Source organism: Salvelinus alpinus, chromosome 7 (assembly GCF_045679555.1).
Source record: "Salvelinus alpinus chromosome 7, SLU_Salpinus.1, whole genome shotgun sequence".
In the NCBI taxonomy this organism is placed as follows: Eukaryota; Metazoa; Chordata; class Actinopteri; order Salmoniformes; family Salmonidae; genus Salvelinus; species Salvelinus alpinus.
Window position 1 is genome coordinate 31742932 of NC_092092.1, and position 20791 is coordinate 31763722.

The 20791-nt window shown below is 41.5% G+C and overlaps 1 protein-coding gene across 1 annotated transcript in view; it reads right to left on the minus strand.

Annotated features, from left to right (window-relative positions):
* Positions 1–477: 477 nt before the first annotated feature.
* LOC139580818 (urotensin-2 receptor) overlaps positions 478–20791 on the minus strand; it is a 74453-nt gene continuing 54139 nt past the window's right edge. The window contains exon 4 of the mRNA XM_071409851.1: positions 478–3599. The gene's annotated coding sequence lies outside the window, so the exon portion shown is untranslated. The remainder of the gene's footprint in view (positions 3600–20791) is intronic.

The following is a 20791-nucleotide window of genomic DNA, read 5'->3' on the forward strand; positions in this document are numbered from 1 at the left end:
CCGGAGGAGTTAAACAGAGTTCTTTTTAATAAGTGCTCATATTGTAGATGGACACAGCTCAGCGCTGGCGGTTGTCTTAAATAAAGTATGGCAGGAACTGAAGCAACACGTTTACACCAGCAAAGCAAACTGACTAAACCCAACAATAGGAACAAGAAAACAATCAGCATTTGATCAGTGTGTGTGTGTGTTTGTGGCCCTGGTCCTGACCCTGACCCAAAACTAAGCTGTTTACATTTACACTCTTCCCAATGGGGAGCAACTCAAAAGTGAATATCCCATCTTCGAGTATTTGCCACCACAAAAGAGGTGTGTGTATGTACGTACGTACGTATGTATGTATGTATGTATGTATGTATGTATGTATGTATGTATGTATGTATGTATGTATGTATGTATGTATGTATGTATGTATGTATGTACTGTATGTATGTATGTGTGTATGTGTGTTTGGGTGTGATCAAGGGAGCAAATCGGAGCCAAAGAGCGCAATATAGCTACGTTATTTGTGTTAGCCAGAGGGAAATATAGAAACATCTTGGTTCCCGATATGACAAAAACATTCAAAGGAAAGCTTTCTTTTTTACAACCAAATCCACATTTTTGATGTGAATGGCATGTTGTAGAAGGCTGCAGTCACCTTTTTTTGTGATTTCACTTGTTTTTTTTTATCAAAGAAAATAAAATAGTACATGGACACACCCGGCCTGCACACCTGCGTACTGGAAATGGCTCGAGTCGCACAAACTTTTTTGTGATTTCACTTTCAGTTTTTGAGAAACTTACCCCAAACCGCGAATCAAAAAACATTAACAAAGGCAATAAAAAAATTAAAAACGTCCTTTTAGAAACAGCAAAACTCTCAGTATAGTGATGCAGGTCCTTAAATGTGGTATACATAAACGTGTGTCATTCCGAAATGTATCCGCAAAAGTTCGGAATGACACAATTTCATGTGTACAACATTAAAAACAAGTGAAATCTTAAAAAAAGGTGTCTGGAACAGTCTATAACATGCCATTTCCATCAGAAATAGAGATTTGGTTGTAAAAAAAAAAAGGAAACTTCTCTTTTAACATGTTAAGCAGTAGACTGGAGCAGGGTCTGCTAGAGTCGTTATCAGTCTCCAGGCACAGATGTCTGCCCTGTGAAAAGCCAAGTGCATCTCCCTGGAGGTGTGTTAGAGCTCTGCCACCCAACCTGAGCCCGACGGGTCCTGACATTCCACATCATGTTAGGGACGGGTAGGGCCTGTTTTGTCGCCAATAACTAAGGTACAGGTGGGGCACGGGTATCACTAAATTGATCACCTGCTCTGCTGCGCGGTGTGGTCATATCTTACTAAGATCATACCATGGTGTCAGAAGTGCTTTCACAGAAAATAATGTTTCTTGAGTTCTGTTCGTTGTTTAGATTGACAAAAAGTAGCTAGCTGACAGCTAACGGCTCTCTAATGTCTGGTAATTGAGCAGAGCAGGCCAAGCAAAAGGTTTCTCTTTGATAATACAGCCAAAAAAGAAAAATTGTCTATATCGTAAGAATTCATGAAAACAAAAAAGTGTTTATTGGTCTTAATTTAAGGTTAGGGTTGGGCATAAGGTTAGTAGTGTGGTTAGAGTTAAGTTTACGGTTAGGGTTAGGTTTAAAATAAGATGTAAGAAAATAAATGTTAAAAAATAGGCTGGTTTATAACTTTGTAGCTGCGGAGACGTTGCTATGGAAATACACACACACAGAGCCGACAGAACCAGAGTGCATGCAGAGTGAGCTGGGCAGTGACACATAGAGAAGAGTAGCTAATGGATTTACGTAATAATGGAGGAAGTTATTTCTGCCTTACATTTGGCAGAAGCGTTTGGGCCTGTGCAGGGCTCTAGTGTGTGTGTGTGTGTGTGTGTGTGAGCATGTGCCATGGGTAAATATGATTTTGTCTGCGTATTAGACAGCCTGACATGCAAAGGAATTTGGATAGTTGCGTAAACAATAGCATTTTTGCAAAGACATTACAATTACAACATCAACAACTGAAAAATGTACAGCGTCCATATATTTAATTTGCCAACAAATGTATCGCGTTCGGTAAATGTCTTTAAAAGCAGAATTCTACCATTGTCTTGATTTTAAACAAATTACTTCTGTAACACTTGGCCTGATAGATGTAATCAGATACGGTATATTCAGAAAGCGTATGTCACACCTCGATCTGCCACAGTTGAAGCCCTTTCATAGTCCTTTGGCTCGGACTCATCTTGTTGAATTGTTCATTCACTGACATTATATTAGAACTGTCAGTTTCAGTCTTCCTGGTGTGATTGGCGTGGGTCTTTGAAGAAGAGAGTATTGTGTTAACCAAACGGTTGAAGGCTTATAGTAAAGAGTCTCTTATCTTTGTTTGTTCATTAATAACTGTTTTGCTCCCTCTGTACTTAGTAATTGACAACATTGTTGATTGATGAAAACCTGCATACATGAGCCCAACCACAGTTGTACACACACCCGTACAACCACGCGCAAGGATGCGCACACACGCAACATTGCTAAAACTTTTCTGATTGAACAGAACAAAAGCAGAAAATATATATTTCATTGTCTCCCTCAACATGAAACATGTACAACCTTGCACAGAAGAAAAACATAATGTCAATGAAACTGAATCAACTTCGATATAGAACATTGTCCTCGTTTTGCTCTATGAATAACTGAATTTGGAATTCACAAAAATAATGTGAACTCAAAAGAGCAGAAAATCCCGACACTACATAGAGATGGACTTAAACACTTGTGGCCCAAAGTTTTCAAATTATGTGACAGATTGAACAGGGTTTCTGATGGACCGCCGCAAGGGATCAATGGAAAGTGAGAATGTCTGACACTCCCCAAAATGTCTGTCTGAAACAGTCATCCACAGGAAGTCGGTGCGTGACACACACAACCTAAACAGGATGCTGAGAACATAGTGTGTGTTTTATAAACAAGCGTAAAGAAACAAGGGACAATATTCAATCAGATCAACAGTAACTCGTGGTAAACTACAAACACATAACTTATCATTGCTTTTGTTTAGGCGGTGTAACTGGTTTGGAGCTGTCAAATTCACAAGCGGCTCCCAGCGATATAATTATCACAGGGAGTAGAAATCCTGTGCAGCTGTTTTACAAGTTCAAACACTGGAATGTGTGATGTAATCTACACCTTGATTAGGCTAATATTAAAACGTATTATTTTGTTTAATGATTTTCAATTAGTGTCATTATTTCTATATGGCCTACACTTTTTTGTTCTGAATTGAATCTTGGCCAAGAGCTGCCAGCTCTATGGTTCCTGTGTGTGTTGAAGTCACTGCCGTCGCTCAGTGGAGGCTGGTTTGGAGGGTAAATTATGATTGTTATCTCTTTACATTAGTCCAAGAAGCATCCAGATTCATCTTGCCTCTTCCTCTAAAGAACGAGTGAGGTCTGCTGAGTGCACTGCACTTTCTTCCTTCTTATCCCCCTCCTTCACCGCATCGTCTTCCTCTTTCTAGTTCCATGATGACGAGTTTAAGCAGTAGGATCTGCTATGTCCACTCCTTTCTCCTTTTCCTCCTGTCCCCTCTGAACCTGGGAGTGAAACAGAGGACAAAGGACCATTAATACAGTGGCTGTAAATCTGAGTGGCAAGACAGGTCTCTCCAGAGCTTCTAGAGAAATGCCAAAGCGTAGAGGTGGCACAGCAAACCCTGTTCATCTCCCTGTACACAAACTCAAGCAAATAGCATCGCCTTCCTCTGTATATCAACGCCTCTATCTCTGCTATTGTTTGCACACACACGTCTGCCATATGTATTCTCTAGTTGTTCCTAACAGCTTTGTTAACACACAGAACTGGATAGTGGTTATCTGGCACAGTGTGTGTTTGGAGGTGATGGACACAGCCTATGTGTGGAGGATCAGACCTTCTGTTAGCCTGCCCAGATGGAAGTGCACACACAAACACACACACACCCACATAGGGTTTAATATCAGTGTAATAATGTTAACATGGGCTGGAGGGCAAAGCTGACACACTAACAATGCCCAGATTACCTAAGGGTAGATGGATGGTGATTGATTATAGTTACTATGCCCTTGCAGAGTTTTAGTACCGTAGTGCACTTGACTTTTAAATACTTTAAAGGTTTCCCATTACCATGAAGAACTTACAGATTGTTCTTCAAACAGTCACTATTTACAGCTTATTTTTTTACTTCTGAGTCAATGGAATATCATGAGCACTGCTGCATAGAGGAGAAGACGAGGTCATTATGGCAAGAGAAATATACAAGTTTACACTGTGTGTGTGTGTCTCTGTGCATGTTTGTGTACATGTGCAGTACTGCTGTTTAACAAGTGTCCGGACAAAACTGTTTCCACATGCACATGAGTTTACAGGAGTTCCTAACTGGAACAACTAACACCACCCAGTCCCCTGAATGAGAGACTTTCCCCTATCGTTAAAGAAGAAACACACAAACACACAGAGAGAGCGAGAGCTTAGCATGGGTTTTACAGAGGGCCTTGTAAAGAGTCTTATTTTCCACACGGTTTGTGCCGTCGCTGTTGGCATGAGAAGTGCTGAGAGGAGCTCTCTATAAAATGTATGCTCTCACTGTGGCTGTATCTCACTAATACACATCAGCCCAGCAGGCTGCGTTTACACAGGCATTCCAGATCTGATCCTTTGCCAAATTTATGGCTGATGGTCAAAAGACACATTTGTGGAAAATGATCAGAATTAGGCTGCCTGTGTAAACGCAGCCTCTGACACACCTTACTTAACTAATCAATGGCTTGATGATCAGTTGATTAGTTGAATCAGGTGTGATTGTGCTGGGATGGAACTCATTCTACACACCCGTGAGACAAAGATAGGACGTCACTTTTGACTCTTCAGAGAAAGATTGGAAATGGAAGCTAGAATAGATTGAGCTGTCAATTGCTATATTATTGGGGGAGAGTTCCACTTTCTTTTCCCGTCTGTCTCTCTCGCTACCATGTATAATCAGAGAGAATGAGGATCAGAGAGGTGGCATTCACACCGCCAACTTCCCCTGCCATACGGTGGCACTACCCATCCCTGCTGCTCACAGATTACCTGCACTGTCGTATTGTCATTCTAATAATCACTGTCTCTATTCTGATACAATGTCGTCTCTCTATTCTGTTACAATGCTGTCTCTCTCCTATGACAGCATTCTCTGTTTATTCTAATCCGAGCTACACATTCCGCTAGAGTCTAGAGCAGTTTTTGCGTTGCGATCCACCAAGAGCTTTCAGAGTTTCCCTTTGACCTGAAAAAACATAAGCAGTGTTTGTCGTTATAATTTCTTTCCATGACCCAGAAAGAATCCCTCACAACTCACACTGTACCAGGGAGTCCCGATCATTCCACACACAGTAGCTTGATATCAGCTGTAAGAAGGGCTAGTCTTTCACTAGACCTCAACAGCTGGGCATAAGCACCAAGGGGTCGCTAAATGTCATTTCTGCAAGCCATGGCACCCACCATCTCAGATTGTTCTGAAATAATTTTGGTAGTTATAAACATATAAGATTAGCACATTATTTTGTTTAAATATCATTTTATCTCTGAGAAATTAAGCTAATTGATTGCATCCAAATTGGCCATTTCAATTTATGGCATTCATATAGTATTCAATAAATATAGTACCTAACATCCGATTTGGACCAAACTTTTTTCTAACAATGAGTAAGACATGAGGAATCCAAAGAAATTGTTAAAAGACACCCACGGACCCCCCACACCGCACGCCAAACTCAACTCACACTGTACCAGGGAGTCCCAATCTCACACACAGTAGCTTCATATCAGTTGTAAGGGCTAGTCTTTCTCTAGATCGCCACAGCTGGGCATAAGCACCAATGGAAATGAGAAATTCTGTGTCCTATAAGTATATTCATCTGGAACTAAAGGTTATACATCCAGGAAATGTTGGTCTTTGCATTGTCATTATACATACTCCTGTTGTCCTTTAAAGGTTATGGATGTGGTTATAATTGCCAAGCTGTATTAATTTCCTGAGTTGGAGAAAGACCTTTAACCATTAGGCTCATGCACAGAAGTAAACAAAGACAAAATATAGCACAGAGAGACTAACAAATTTGTTCCAGCCACCAGGCAGAAGCACCCAGCCAGTGTATCCAATGTCTGATGCTTCTGAGTTAGGCCTCAGCACTGAGAAGTGCTTGGTCACACACAGACATTCCGACATGACGTAATGGTGGAACACTGACTTGAAATTAGAATGTCTGATGTCTCATTTGTGATTCATTCCAATCTAATTCTATGGTTAGACACAAGGACTGTATGGTTGGAGACAAATGAGGAAATATAGAGTGTTGAGACATGGTCATCCATGGTGTTCAGTCCCTCTCTCTCAGCAGCTCTGGGGAGGTGTGATTTCAGAGTTCTTCTCTGCTTATCCCTGCTTAGAACTAAATATCCTCTCTAGGAAATTAAAACCCTCTCAAGGGGAGAAATTAAAAACCCTCTCTAGGGGGAAATTAAAAACCCTCTCTAGGGGGAAATTAAAAACCCTCTCTAGGGGGAAAATAAAAAGCCTCTCTAGGGGGAAAATATTTATACACGCTCTCAGGGTTTCGCAGAGGGACATGTGTGTGTGTGTGTGTGTGTGTGTGTGTGCACTATAAAGGCATTTTTTCTCAAATACTAATAGTAAGTCAATAAAAAGTCATTATTACTTGAAATGTTTGTGGTACTGACTCAAAACTAAATGAGAAGTCACACCAACAGTTTTTTAAAGATATGACAACAAATGAAAAAAAATCCTCTGCTGCAGGTCAAATTTTTTAAATTGTTTTTAATATCTGTTTTTTTGCATGTATAGTACATTGCGTGATTAATTTTATGCTACACAAAGATAAATAACATACACTTTTCTGAACTAATCCAATCACTTAGTTAGAATATTTGCACCCATTACTGAAATGCTTATTCCAGTTGAAATGGATTAGGTAGTCTCCTCCCGATGGTCTTAACCCTGGCAATCATTATAAATGCAGGTTGCGGGTGAATAGAAATTTCAATTGTTGGATATCCCAATGACTCACTGCCTCCAGACAATTTCCATCAGGGAGGCTGAGACTGGATGTACAGTGGGGTCTGAAATGTATGTTGGATATCCTAATGACTCACTGCCTCCAGACAATTTCCATCAGGGAGGCTGAGACTGGATGTACAGTGGGGTCTGAAATGTATGTTGGATATCCTAATGACTCACTGCCTCCAGACAATTTCCATCAGGGAGGCTGAGACTGGATGTACAGTGGGGTCTGAAATGTATGTTGGATATCCTAATGACTCACTGCCTCCAGACAATTTCCATCAGGGAGGCTGAGACTGGATGTACAGTGGGGTCTGAAATGTATGTTGGATATCCTAATGACTCACTGCCTCCAGACAATTTCCATCAGGGAGGCTGAGACTGGATGTACAGTCGGTCTGAAATGATTGTTGGATATCCTAATGACTCACTGCCTCCAGACAATTTCCATCAGGGAGGCTGAGATTCTGGGTGTACAGTGGGGTCTAAAATGTATGTTGGATATCCTAATGACTCACTGCCTCCAGACAATTTCCATCAGGGAGGCTGAGACTCTGGGTGTACAGTGGGGTCTGAAATGATTGACACCGTTGATAAAGATGAGCAAAAAAAGACTGAGCTTTTTGTAGGCTCAAAAAACGGGGAAATTAAATGATTTAATACTTATACAATTGCTCAGAGAAAGACCTTTTGCATAACAAGTAAACATTTGTTTTCCAAAAAACGTAGGGCAAAAATATTTTGATACCCTGTTTTCAATACATTTCAATACCTCACCTTGCGAGGATAACGGGACTTTACCTTTTTCTAAAATGGTTTATGAGTTTGAGAACACATTGGGAGGGATCTTAAATCATTCCTCCATGCAGAATCCTTAAGATCCTTCTTCTGCGCTTATGGACAAACCACATGTTTTCAATGGGTTTCAAGTCCAGAGACTGAATGGCCATTGCAAGATGTTGATTTGGTGGCCAAATAACATCTTATTTGTGGATTTTGATGTATGCTTGGGGTTATTGTCTTGCTGGAAGACTCACTTGCGGACAAGTTTCAGCCTTCTGGCAGAGGCAACAAGGTTTTTGGCAAAACTATCCTGGTACTGGGTAAAGTTCATGATGCCATTGACCTGAAGGACCCCAGGACCAGTGGAAGCAATATATCCCCATAACATCAAAGACCCACCACCATATTTTACAGTAGATATGGGGTTATTTTCTGCTCATGCATTCTCAATTTGACTCCAAACCCACCACTGGTGTGCATGGCCAAAGAGGTTTATTTTTCTTGTCATCTGGCCTAAGCACCGGTTCCAATCCAAGTACCAATGCTGTTAAGCAAACTCCAGGCGTTCTTGGATGACATGGAAATACAGTTCTTTGGCCACGCACACCAATGGTGGGTTTGGCGTCGAAATGAGAACGCAGAATGCAATGCATTAGTATAAAATGATATAATGTCCCTATTTTTTTTAGCATACAATATAGCTTTGTATTTTAATTATTATTATAATATTTTTTTTTAAACATTTTTGCTGATTTTCATTAAGGGTGTCAATAATATCATAACCCACTATATCTCAATAGTCTCACCCACCTAGTAGGTGTCCACCACACTGACATTGAACAGATCAGTGACGATGGAGATGAGACGAGGGAAGGAATGCACTTTAGACTACTTAGACGTCTCCTTTTATACATAATTCATCTGAAGTTCTTCTGATTGTCTCCAGTATAAGTAGTCATACACCTAAGTATTGGACAGAGCACATTAGCAGAGCTGTACAAATCAGATGGATTATGATATTGAGGTTTACATTTACTGGAGGAATTACAATGTTTGTTACTCTTCTTATTGTTCTGTATCTCACACAGAAAGACTCACGTCTAAGCGGCCAACAGCCATTCTGCAGTCAGGAATAAAGTGGTGTGCTCGCAGAGAGATCACGTCCTGCCTGGTGTTCCCGACTGTGTGTGTGCCTGGGTCTGGAGTGAATGTTTGTCCGGGTCCACTCCCTGCTGGCTCATACTGTACACATGCTCGCTGAACTTGTTCCAGACTTTTCCCAGGTGCTCCAGTGCAGACAGCGCTAATCCCACTGGGGTGGATTTACTTATCTTCTTCTCTCATCTCTAACCTGCAGCACCCTGAAACACACCTGTCTGTCTGTCTACCCTCCTGTCCGTCTGTATCATCCATCCGTTTGTCTGTCTGCATAACTGCTCTTCAATGGTTTGTATCACATCCGGCCATGATTGGGAGTCCTATAGGATGGCGCACAATTGTCCCAGCGTCGTCCAGGTTTGGCCGGGTTAGGCCGTCATTGTAAATAAGAATTTGTTCTTAACTGATTTGCCTAGATAAATAAAGGTTAAATAAAAATACAGAGTAGTCGGACAAAATGAGTATCATAACAGATATGGGCAATTTTCTGGATACAATTATGATCTGACTATTTTTTGTATTTTTTGAAAAATAAACATTTTCGGGTGCCAGCACAAACACATCTGTAATGGCAGCCTTCCCTCTCTTCACGAGAAGAGAGAGTGTAACAGGGATCGGACCAAGACGCAGCGTAGCTCGTGTTCAACATGTTTAATTAACAAGACGAATACTGTGAACACTTACAAATATTACAAAATAACAAACGGGGCAAACCGAAACAGCCCTATCTGGTGCAGAGAAAACACAGAGACAGGAAACAACCACCCACAAATCCCCAACACAAAACAAGCCACCTATATATGATTCTCAATCAGGGACAACGATTGACAGCTGCCTCTGATTGAGAACCATATTAGGCCGAACACAGAAACAGACAAACTAGACACACAACATAGAATGCCCACCCAGCTCACGTCCTGACCAACACTAAAACAAGCAAACCACATAAGCACTATGGTCAGGACGTGACAACATCTTTCTCATGTCAGTCAGTCAAGAAAGGTGCTACATGGTCTCAGTAACTCAACTGGCTAGTTTGCTTGTCTGTAAAGAAAAGGGTGGGCTGTACGTTGATCCGGCTGCTCTAATTGGGTAGAGTGAAGCTGTATTTCTCTGTCCACTCACTTCATAAATTCACCTGATAACTTTCACTTTTCTGCTTCAATTAAGAAGGAAAGAAATTCCACAAATGTGCTTTTAACAAGGCACACCTGTTAATTGAAATGCATTCCAGGTGACTACCTAGAGAATGCCAAGCGTGTGCAAGGCAAAGGGTGGCTACATTGAAGAATCTCAAATATAAAATATATTTTGATTTGTTTAACACTTTTTTGGTTACTACATGATTCCTTATGTGTTATTTCTTAGTTTTGATGTCTAAACTATTATTCTATAATGTAGAAAATAGTAAAAATAAAGAAATACCCTTGAATGAGTAGGTGTGTCCAAACTTTTGACTGGTATATATGGGGGATTGGAAGGATTGGAAGTGATGCAGACAATTACATTGACGGAAGCTGCAATCTATTTGCAATATTAAAGCTGATCTAACCCCTTAAAAAAGAACTTGTGATGATGCGAACAAATAGCTCTGTTTGCTGGAAGAGGACCCCTCACTCAGTGTGTGTGTGTGTGTGTGTGTGTGTGTGTGTGTGTGTGTGTGTGTGTGTGTGTGTGTGTGTGTGTGTGTGTGTGTGACCTAGGCCTGCTGAGAGAAAGTGGCAGATCATGAAAGGGAGGGAAGCAGTGTTTATGTATTTTTGTCTCTCTCCTCTTTAGGGATTATTCTGTGTTTCATCTTGTTCAGAGCTAGGTCACAGTCTGGTGAACGACGTGAGCAGGATCATAGAAGGACGGATAGAGAGGAAGAACTAAGGTGTGTGTGCTAGCGTTCCTGTGTGAGTGTGTGTGGCTCTTGTATCGGCCTCCACAGCCAAATGAAGTGGCACGGGCGCACCGTAAGGGCAAGTCTTTGTTGTTGGTACAGAGAAACGTATGCTGAACAAAAATATAAATGCAACATGCAACAATTAAAACAAAAGTTTTAAACACTGACGTTTAGGTTGTAAATGTATCACATGGTTTCATGTTTCATGGTTTTACAGTGTAGTATTTTAGAGACACTCTGTAGCTCTGAACACAGATGGTACGATTCACATCCCAGCACAGGCAGATGTGGAGAGACACACACACACACACACACACAGACACGTAGGAATATAGCACGGACAGCAGTCTATGACCAGCTGAGGCCTGTGCTAACTACCCCAGGAAAAATTCACTAGCGCCACGTTTCCCTGGTTGGTGCTAAACACATAGCAGCATGACATAGCAATCCATCACAAACTGCTCTGTGTGTGTGCATTTGTGCATGTCTGTTTTAGCAGGTCCAATAGAGTCCATAACTGCAGAACACACAGGTTGTAAAGGGCTCCCCGAGTGCAGGAAATAAGGCTTTACGAATACACACACTCACACATTCTACTGTGCGCACTCACAGACACTCAGAGGAAATAAGGCCTTCTGTGCCTCACGGCTTCTTTGGCAGGATAGTCTGGAGAGCTCACTGTCCGTCTGTCTTAGCAGTGCCCTTATCCTACTACTACTTAGTCACATGTGGTCAGTGGGCTGTAGCATGTGCTGGCATGACATTCACTGAAGCTGTTTTCACTCCGATTGTCTTTTTAACAGTCATTCTCCCTCCTCTTCTTCAGTTTAATGGTTGTTCTCTCTCCTCTCTTCTCTACATCCATTTAACAGCCTCTCGCTCTCTCTCTGATTCCTGTCTGGTTAGGTCAGGTTATCTGTTCTCATTTTATAAGCCTGCTCTCCGTTATCCTGCTGAGCCTGTAAGTATGCATGTATATATGTGCGTGTCTGTGCGTGTATGTGCATACTCATAATCCCACTCCACACACCTGCAGACCGCAGATGTATCACTCTTCTCTCCCTGTGGCCTCCTTTCTCTAAGGTGGAAACATTTTTCAGTTCAGTTCATTACAAGGACTAAACCCCTGAACAGTGTGATTTTATGACCCTGATTAATCACACCCAGACTAAAACAGTCTAGAGTGCAACACACTTTGGATTCCTAACTAAGACATCAGCAGACTATGTATTGAGCAGACTATAAAAACAACGTACTGTATAGTGATTATATCTGCCATTGATCATCATTTACAGCCAAAAGTGGTGCTAATACATCTTTCCCTACGTCTATCTGGACTCCAGTCAGTGATGAGTGCTAGCCCTATTGTAGCTCTGCTGACATGTGGAAGAGTTCTTCATCCCAAGAAGATTATGTCGTCCAGGATTTGTCCTCAGACTATGTCTATTTTAATGATCCCCCTATATGCCTTTTCCCCGAATATTATTCCTTTCGCGCCCAGCACACGCGAGCTGTGGGTTTTCGCGTAGTCTCTAACTCTCCATAGTGTGCAAGTCACAACAGAATCGCAACATAACAACTGGCAATGGGAAATGGAAATATGGGTCTGGGTTTGTGTGATAAACATGAAGCAACATGCAGGCAACAGTGATCAAGAGCTATTGGATCTATCGGCTGTCGAATACAATTACTGCTAAGTTGTTCATTCAATTTACAACAACCTCCATCAATAACAACTTACAGGCTGTTAGCTCTGGCTTTTGTGAGTGCCATCCATACAACATAAATTCATCTGAGCAGCAGTCCATGCTTCCACACAGAGATCTGTCAAACACTTCCTTCCCCATTCATTAAATTCTAAATCAATTTGACTTAACACATTTCTGCTTGACTGAATTAAATTCTATTTGACTCAATTCATTTCAGTAGGGCTTCAATCTGGTTTCCGAGCTGGTCATGGGTGCACCTCAGCCACCCTCAAGGTCCTAAACAATATCATAACCGCCATCGATAAGAGACAATACTGTGCAGCCGTATTCATCGACCTGGCCAAGGCTTTCGACTCTGTCAATCGGCAGACTCAACAACCTTAGTTTCTCAAATGACTGCCTCGCCTGGTTCACCAACTACTTCTCTGACAGAGTTCAGTGTGTCAAATCGGAGGGCCTGTTGTCCGGACCTCTGGCAGTCTCTATAGGGGTGCCACATGGTTCAATTCTCGGGCCGACTCTCTTCTCTGTATACATCAATGATGTCACTCTTGCTGCGGGTGATTCTCTGATCCACCTCTACGCAGATGACACCATTCTGTATACTTCTGGCCCTTCTTTGGACACTGTGTTAACAAACCTCCAGACGAGCTTCAATGCCATACAACTCTCCTTCCGTGGCCTCCAACTGCTCTTAAATGCAAGTAAAACTAAATGCATGCTCTTCAACCGATCGCTGCCGCACCTGCCCGCCCGTCCAGCATCACTACTCTGAACGGTTCTGACCTAGATACCTAGGTGTCTGGTTAGACTGTAAACTCTCCTTCCAGACTCACATTAAGCATCTCCAATCCAAAATGTAATCTAGAATCGGCTTCCTATTTCGCAACAAAGCATCCTTCACTCATGCTGCCAAACATACCCTCGTAAAACTAACTATCCTACCGATCCTCGATTTCGGCGATGTCATTTACAAAATAGCCTCCAACACTCTACTCAACAAACTGGATGCGGTCTATAACAGTGCCATCTGTTTTGTCACCAAAGCCCCATATAGCACCCACCACTGCAACCTGTACGCTCTCGTTGGCTGGCCCTCGCTTCATACTCGTCGCCAAACCCACTGGGTCCAGGTCATCTACAAGTCTTTGCTAGGTAAAGCCATACCTTATCTCAGCTCACTGGTCACCATAGCAGCACCCACCCGTAGCACGCGCTCCAGCAGGTAGATTTCACTGGTTACCCCCAAAGCCAATTCCTCTTTTGGCCGCCTTTCCTTCCAGTTATCTGCTGCCAATGACTGGAACAAACTGCAAAAATCACTGAAGCTGTAGACTCATATCTCCCTCACAAACTTTAAGCACCAGCTGTCAGAGCAGCTCACAGATCACTGCACCTGTACGTAGCCCATCTGTAAATAGCCCATCCAACTACCTCATCCCCATACTGTATTTATTTATTTATCTTGCTCATTTGCAGCCCAGTATCTCTACTTGCACATTCATCTTTTGCACATCTATCACTCCAGTGTTTAATTGCAATTGTAATTACTTCGCCACCATGGCCTATTTATTGCCTTACCTCCCTTATCTTACTTCATTTGCACATCCTGTTTATATATTTTTTCTATTGTGTTATTGACTGTACGTTTGTTTATTCCATGTGTAACTCTGTGTTGTTGTATGTGTCGAACTGCTTTGCTTTATCTTGGCCAGGTCGCAGTTGTAAATGAGAACTTGTTCTCAACTAGCCTACCTGGTTAAATAAAGGTGAAATAACTTTTTGGGAATCAATGGCTGCATTGTGTACCAGCAGCACAGTGACGTGTAGGCAGAGTAGGCAGGGTAGGTATCACTTTGTGATATTCTAATAAAAAAATATATTATGAAAAGCCAAATAAAAAAATAATTATGTGACACATTTTCCCAATTTTTTCCCATGATCTGTTTTTTTCTGAAAGATTCAGGTGGATTTTATGCTCAAAATCAAACATTTAGCTAAAGCTGCACACACAAAAAGGCGCCAGGGCATTCATGCCTTTCTTTCCATCCATACGAATCCATACGAATCCATTAAACTCTTTAACGTGCACAGCCTTTCCTGACAGGCATGGTCAGCATAGCAAAAATACGGTTTTGCCTACAGTAACTTGAAGTAGCTTGAGCCGATTTCATGTTTTACACATCCGTATTGCCTAAACATTTTCTGTGGGTAATTGCCTGGGATAAGCTGTGCACATTTGGGCGTGTAAGCATAATTTGGCGCTAGCATCCCTTGAACTAAACAACGCTGATAAATGAACACCACTGTACTGCACCTCAAACAATTTTCCAAGTTAGAATAATCATGTAATAAGCTGTTTGGGGGATTCGAAGAGTGAAACGTGAACTTTATTTTTTTAAATTCTTCCCATGTACACCTCTTAACTTTCTCCATCCCACCCTCCCATGTACATACAACTATTCCACCTCTGGAACTTGAACTATAACGACAGTTAAGACCAGACAGAGGCAGGATACAGCATACAAGACGGGATTTTATTCATGACAGGCAAGTCAACCACCATCTCTCTCACTGCTAGTTGTCGGGTAGGCGAACGGTGAGTGATGGACTGTCCACTTGTCTGCAAAGTCATTACCAATTAATACTTTTTACCCAGACTTTTCACATCTTGGGCATTTCATTTTGCTTTGTGGGCGCAGTTGGAATGGGGCTTCTCCTGCCACTCAATGTGGGCCCAAGCCTTATGTTCCATGGTGTTTACATGCACCGCGCATTGGAAGAATTATAAATCCATTGTGAATGGCTATAGAGTTTTCATTGTGAATTATTCAGATGAAATGTGTCCATATTTTGGAATTTTAGTGCCACCTTTCAGTTATAACTGTAAATGCAAAATAGGTCTATGGCTGAGCTGAGTTGATCAGTGTGTCAATTTGTAGAATTATTTGAAATATGCCGGCATCCGAGGCTATTGCTTGTCTATCTTGGCTACATTGGTATTTACATTTGGTGAAAAATGTGTTGGTCAATTTCGGTTTATAGCCTATGTCACTTTGGTTGTTGGAGCTATCTACTGTATGGTGAACTTGGGCTTCATCAAGGTTTATTTGTGAGTAAATCTGGCTTTGATAATAGCCAGTATATTCCCAGCCACCGACCTCACCACACATCGCTGGTGCAGTGTCATCGCTCTCTCTGATCTATTGTGTCACTCTGTCCACACTGTAATGACACTCTGAGTGAACGGCTTTAACCCTGTGAGCAAAAATGCAAAAATGCAACAGGTCCTAAACTCATGTCCAACACTACACAGTTCATCTCCTTAGACCCAGATGTATTTATTAGTAGCATTTGTTGTGTGTCCTGTCTTCTCTATAATTCAGTGACATGAAGAAAAAATTTACCGAGAAACAAACATTCTGAGCCAGAACTAGAGGCATTTTTGTCAGTGAAGGCAAAAACGCATTTGCAAAAATGCTTGGGTCTCACACTACAGATTGTTGTTTTCAGCTCTATGCCTCTCATCCCTCTGTAAGTACATACGTACGTGTGTGTGTGAGTGAGTGAGTGAGTGAGTGAGTGAGTGAGTGAGAAAGAACAGCAAAGTGCTTTCACTACATACAATACAATCATCGACATCCCCTTCATCTCTGTCTCTCTCTCTTTTAGTGGCGTTGCTTGAGAAGTGGCTTTTCCTAATGGGCCAAAGCTGCCAGACAAGCCCTTGAACACACACACACTCTTCTCTACATCAGATATCCCTCTCACTGGGGTTTCAATGGCTCTACTCTAACAAGTTTTTTGCCCTTTGGCTGAAAAGAATACAGACTTACTAGGGGTTATGTTGGGTAAAATTATGACACTGTTATTGTTTTCATTATTTTCATTATTTTAGGTCAAACATGTTATTCATTTATTTCTGAAGTTATGGGAAAAACAAGAAAGTGGCTTAGTCTAACTGGCTTAACTACCAAGGTGGGACCGTGAGTCTAACTGGCTTAACTACTGAGGTGGGACTGTGAGTCTGGGCCTGTTTCAGACTGCGAGGTCAGTCTGATGCTTGGCTTATTTATATGTGCCGACGACTAAAGTGACTTTCACAGGAATGGCTTGGCTGTGACTCCTTAGTGTCAAACTTCAGGTAGGACATCAAAAGTTTGGGCCAGACTTTTCGACAGGAAATGGACGGAGAGGGAGATGGTTTTGGAGTTGAATTATGAGATCCAATAATTCCTCTGGGTTTTCATTAAGGGGTCTAGCCTGAACAATTGTGCCTCATCAAAGCACTCGATCAAAATCAACCCCAGCTGGAGAGAGTTATTATTTATTGAGATTAGTTTATTTATTGAGTAATTTCATTTGTGTATCCCCAGAACTAGCCTTCGCTCCACTCAACTTAAGTTCCCAAATAAACTAATTACCTTGCCTAAAACAACACCAACAGATGGATGCAACAGTAAAACTTTAGCGGTGGAAAAGTTTGCGAAATGCTCGTAAAATGGGGAGCCAGCAACAGTCAGGTTTGGTTTCCAGACCATCCGAGGCAAATACCAGAGACGGTCCGGTAAGACTTTATTAGGAGATGCTGCGAAGAGACAGTGTCATATCATTAAACACTGTTTGACTGTCGTCCAAGGCAAGAGAAGGAAGCAGAACACAATTGGAAGTAGTAAGTTAGGAGGAAGTGCGGCTAGCGGCAACTCAACAGATGTCCATGTAATCGTTTCCAGTTTAAGGCCGAGATTCAATCAGCAGACACCCGCATTGGGGGTGCCGGGGGTGCCGGGGGTGGAACGGCATTGAAGCCATCAAATCGGTGAGCAGCTGTTCTTGTGATCATTGTCACAAAGCCACATCCGCCCCACTCCCGTTAGAAGATCAGAATGAGAAAGTGTAGGCTATTTAGGAATAATTACTCTCAAATTGAAAAATTGTTCAACTTAATAATGAGGATTTCTATCATCCTAATGGAGGTGTAGACAAGGCCGCATGGGATTTACTCCGTGCAGCCAATGGAAATGTCCGCTTTAGGTATAATGCCAGGAGCCACTTGTGGATTTGGCACCTCTAACACAGTTCAACCTCAGACACAGTCAAAACAACCGCTATGCGGATGTTGGCTAAGCGGATCGGATTGAATCGAAACTTAAATGTGTTTTCTAGTTGTAGAGAATAGGCCCTCTTATCTGTCCTAATGTAATGATCTAATGACCAGTCACTGGATCACAAAACAGTAATATGACATCACCCGCTGGCAGAGGTTTAAAGTCATTAATTACAATTACTCTCGTTACTGTAATTGAGTAGCTTTTCCAAGTACTTGTACTTTTTTTTGTATTTTTCAAAGTCAGTAATTTTACTTCTACTTGATAAAATGTAATTAACGTAACAGTACTTCTACTTGAGTAGGATATTCCAGTACTCTTTCCACCACTGGTGAGTGAGTGAAAGGAGGGTGCAAGGACGGACGCTGGAGAAGAGAAGCAGGTACAGGGAGTTGACATTTAATTAGGAACGGACGTGCAACAGGACAGGAACAGCGTCAGAAATGGTAACACAAAGACAGACGACAATCAATGCTGAAGCGGGGAATGGAGTTGGGGAACAGACAGATATAGGTGAAGTAATAAAACAGGTGATAGAGTCCAGGTGAGTCCAGTGAATCGCTGATGTGCGTGACGAGGGAAGGCAGGTGTGCGTAATGATGGTGGAAGGAGGGCGTAACGCAGGGCAGCCTGGCGCCCTCTCGCGCCAGGGGGGATGAGTGGGAGCAGGCGTGACAGAGGGAGTATACATGGGTGAATGTCAGCCAGTCCCATGAACAAGTAACAGACTTTATTGTTATGCAATAAAGGAACTTAGTTCCTACTGTACATTCATTTCCTCTCTTCCTTTTTCAATTTAATGCAATTTAATGCAATATTTTAATTTTAAAAGCAACTCAGAGTAAAAGTAATTAAGTACTTTTTAAATGAGCTACTTTTACTTGAGTAGTTTCTTCAGTACTCTTTCCACCGCTGCCCGCTGGCCAAGAGCTTGGTGAGATCATGTTCATAGATACAACACTGCTGAGTGAAGGGGGGTAGGATGAGATTGACCCTGTACAGCTCAGGCATTTCCAAACCACGTATCATCTCTGTTTTCTGGACTTCTGTTCTATTAGCTATTTCCCCAAATGTATTGCTTATCTGTCCTCGCAAATGAAAGCTACAAGTAATTGTCTGAAATACCACCACTCTCACGTCATGAAGGTTATGCTTGGCCTTCAAATATGCCTTACTAAGTATTCAGTGTAATTTTTCAATAACTGCGCTGCAATATGCGGGTGACAACCATGTGTGCATTTGTGTGATGTGTTATTGAGGTGTGTTCCGCCTCCTCATTAACCTTTACCGAACCTCAACCCCGTATCCGGGATCCCCCCCCACCCCCCACACACTGATTAGCATAGATAGCATAGCTTCAGAAGTAGATAGTAGCATCTAAATATCATTAAATCACAAGTCCAAGACACCAGATGAAAGATACAGATCTTGTGAATAAAGCCACCATTTCAGATTTTTAAAATGTTTTACAGGGAAGACAAAATATGTAAATCTATTAGCTAAACACGTTAGCAAAATACACCACTATTCTAACTCCATCAGTTTCTTACTCCTTCAGGTGCTATCACCAATTCGGCTCAACTAAGATATTGATATCCACTAACCAAGAAAAAACCTCTTCAGATGACAGTCTGATAACATATTCATGGTATAGGATAGTTTTTGTTAGAAAAAAGTGCATATTTCAGGTAGAAATCACAGTTTACAATTGCACCGACCATCGCAAATCGACTAGAATTACTAGATAGAGCAACGTGTATGACCAATTTACTCATCATAAAACATTTCATAAGAATAGACAAAGCATAGCAATGGAAAGACCCAGATCTTGTGATTCCAGACAATATTTCAGATTTTCTAAGCGTTTTACAGCGAAAACACAATAAATCGATAAGTTAGCATACTACATGTGAAAACGTTACCAGAGCATCGATTCCAGCCAAAGAGCGCTATAACGTAATCACCGCCAAAAGATATTAATTTTTTCACTAACCTTCTCAGAATTCTTCCGATGACACTCCTGTAACATCATTTTACAACATACATATACAGTTTGTTCGAAAAGGTGCATATTTAGCCATACAAAACCGTGGTTACACAATAAAAATACTAGGAAATCAAGCCTCAATATGTCTGACGTCATCTATCAGAGTGATCTAGTTTAATTAAAAGCTAATCATATACTTGACTAAAAAATACAGGGTTGACAGGAATCGAAAGACAAATTAGTTCTTAATGCAACCGCTGATTTACATTTTTAAAATTATCCTTACTTTTCAATACAGGGTTGGCCAAGTGAAGCTATACCAAACAAAATGGCGATGTATGCGTTTAAAATATTTCGACAGAAACACGGTTTATCATATTAAATATTGCTTACTTTGAGCTGATCTTCCATCATATTCTTGGGCAATGTATCCTTTCTATGTTATAAACGTCTTTTGGTCGATAGATGTCCTCTGTCCTTCGAAATGTCCACTAACAACGACCGAGACCGCGAAACGTTCCCAAAGCTAGAAAGTGCACGACAAATAAATTCCTCAGAATCGCACTAAACGGATATAAATTGCTATAAAACGGTTAAAATTAACCACATTATGATGTTTTTAACAACTATAACGACTGAAAACATGACCGGAGAAATATAGCTGGTTAGAAAACGATTTGGAACGAGGCAGGTCCGATGGCCTTCACGCTTGAGGCGCACGTTGAGAAAGGGCGGTCTCTGTACATTTTGGTCATTTATAATGGCTGTGAACGTCCCATCGATTTCATTGAAAACGTGATGACGTACAGACACCCAGAGGAAGACGTAGGCAGTGTCGGTTTCTTCATAGCATTCACTGTGGCCTTATAAACAGACCCCAGATCAGAGGTAAAAATTTCTGAAATCTGAACCCTGTCATGAAAAGTGCTGTAAAAATTGTTCTGTACCACTCAGAGACAAAATTTCAACTCCTATAGAAACTATAGACTGTTTTCTATCCAATAATAACAATAATATGCATATTGTACGATCAAGAATTTAGCACGAGGCAGTTTA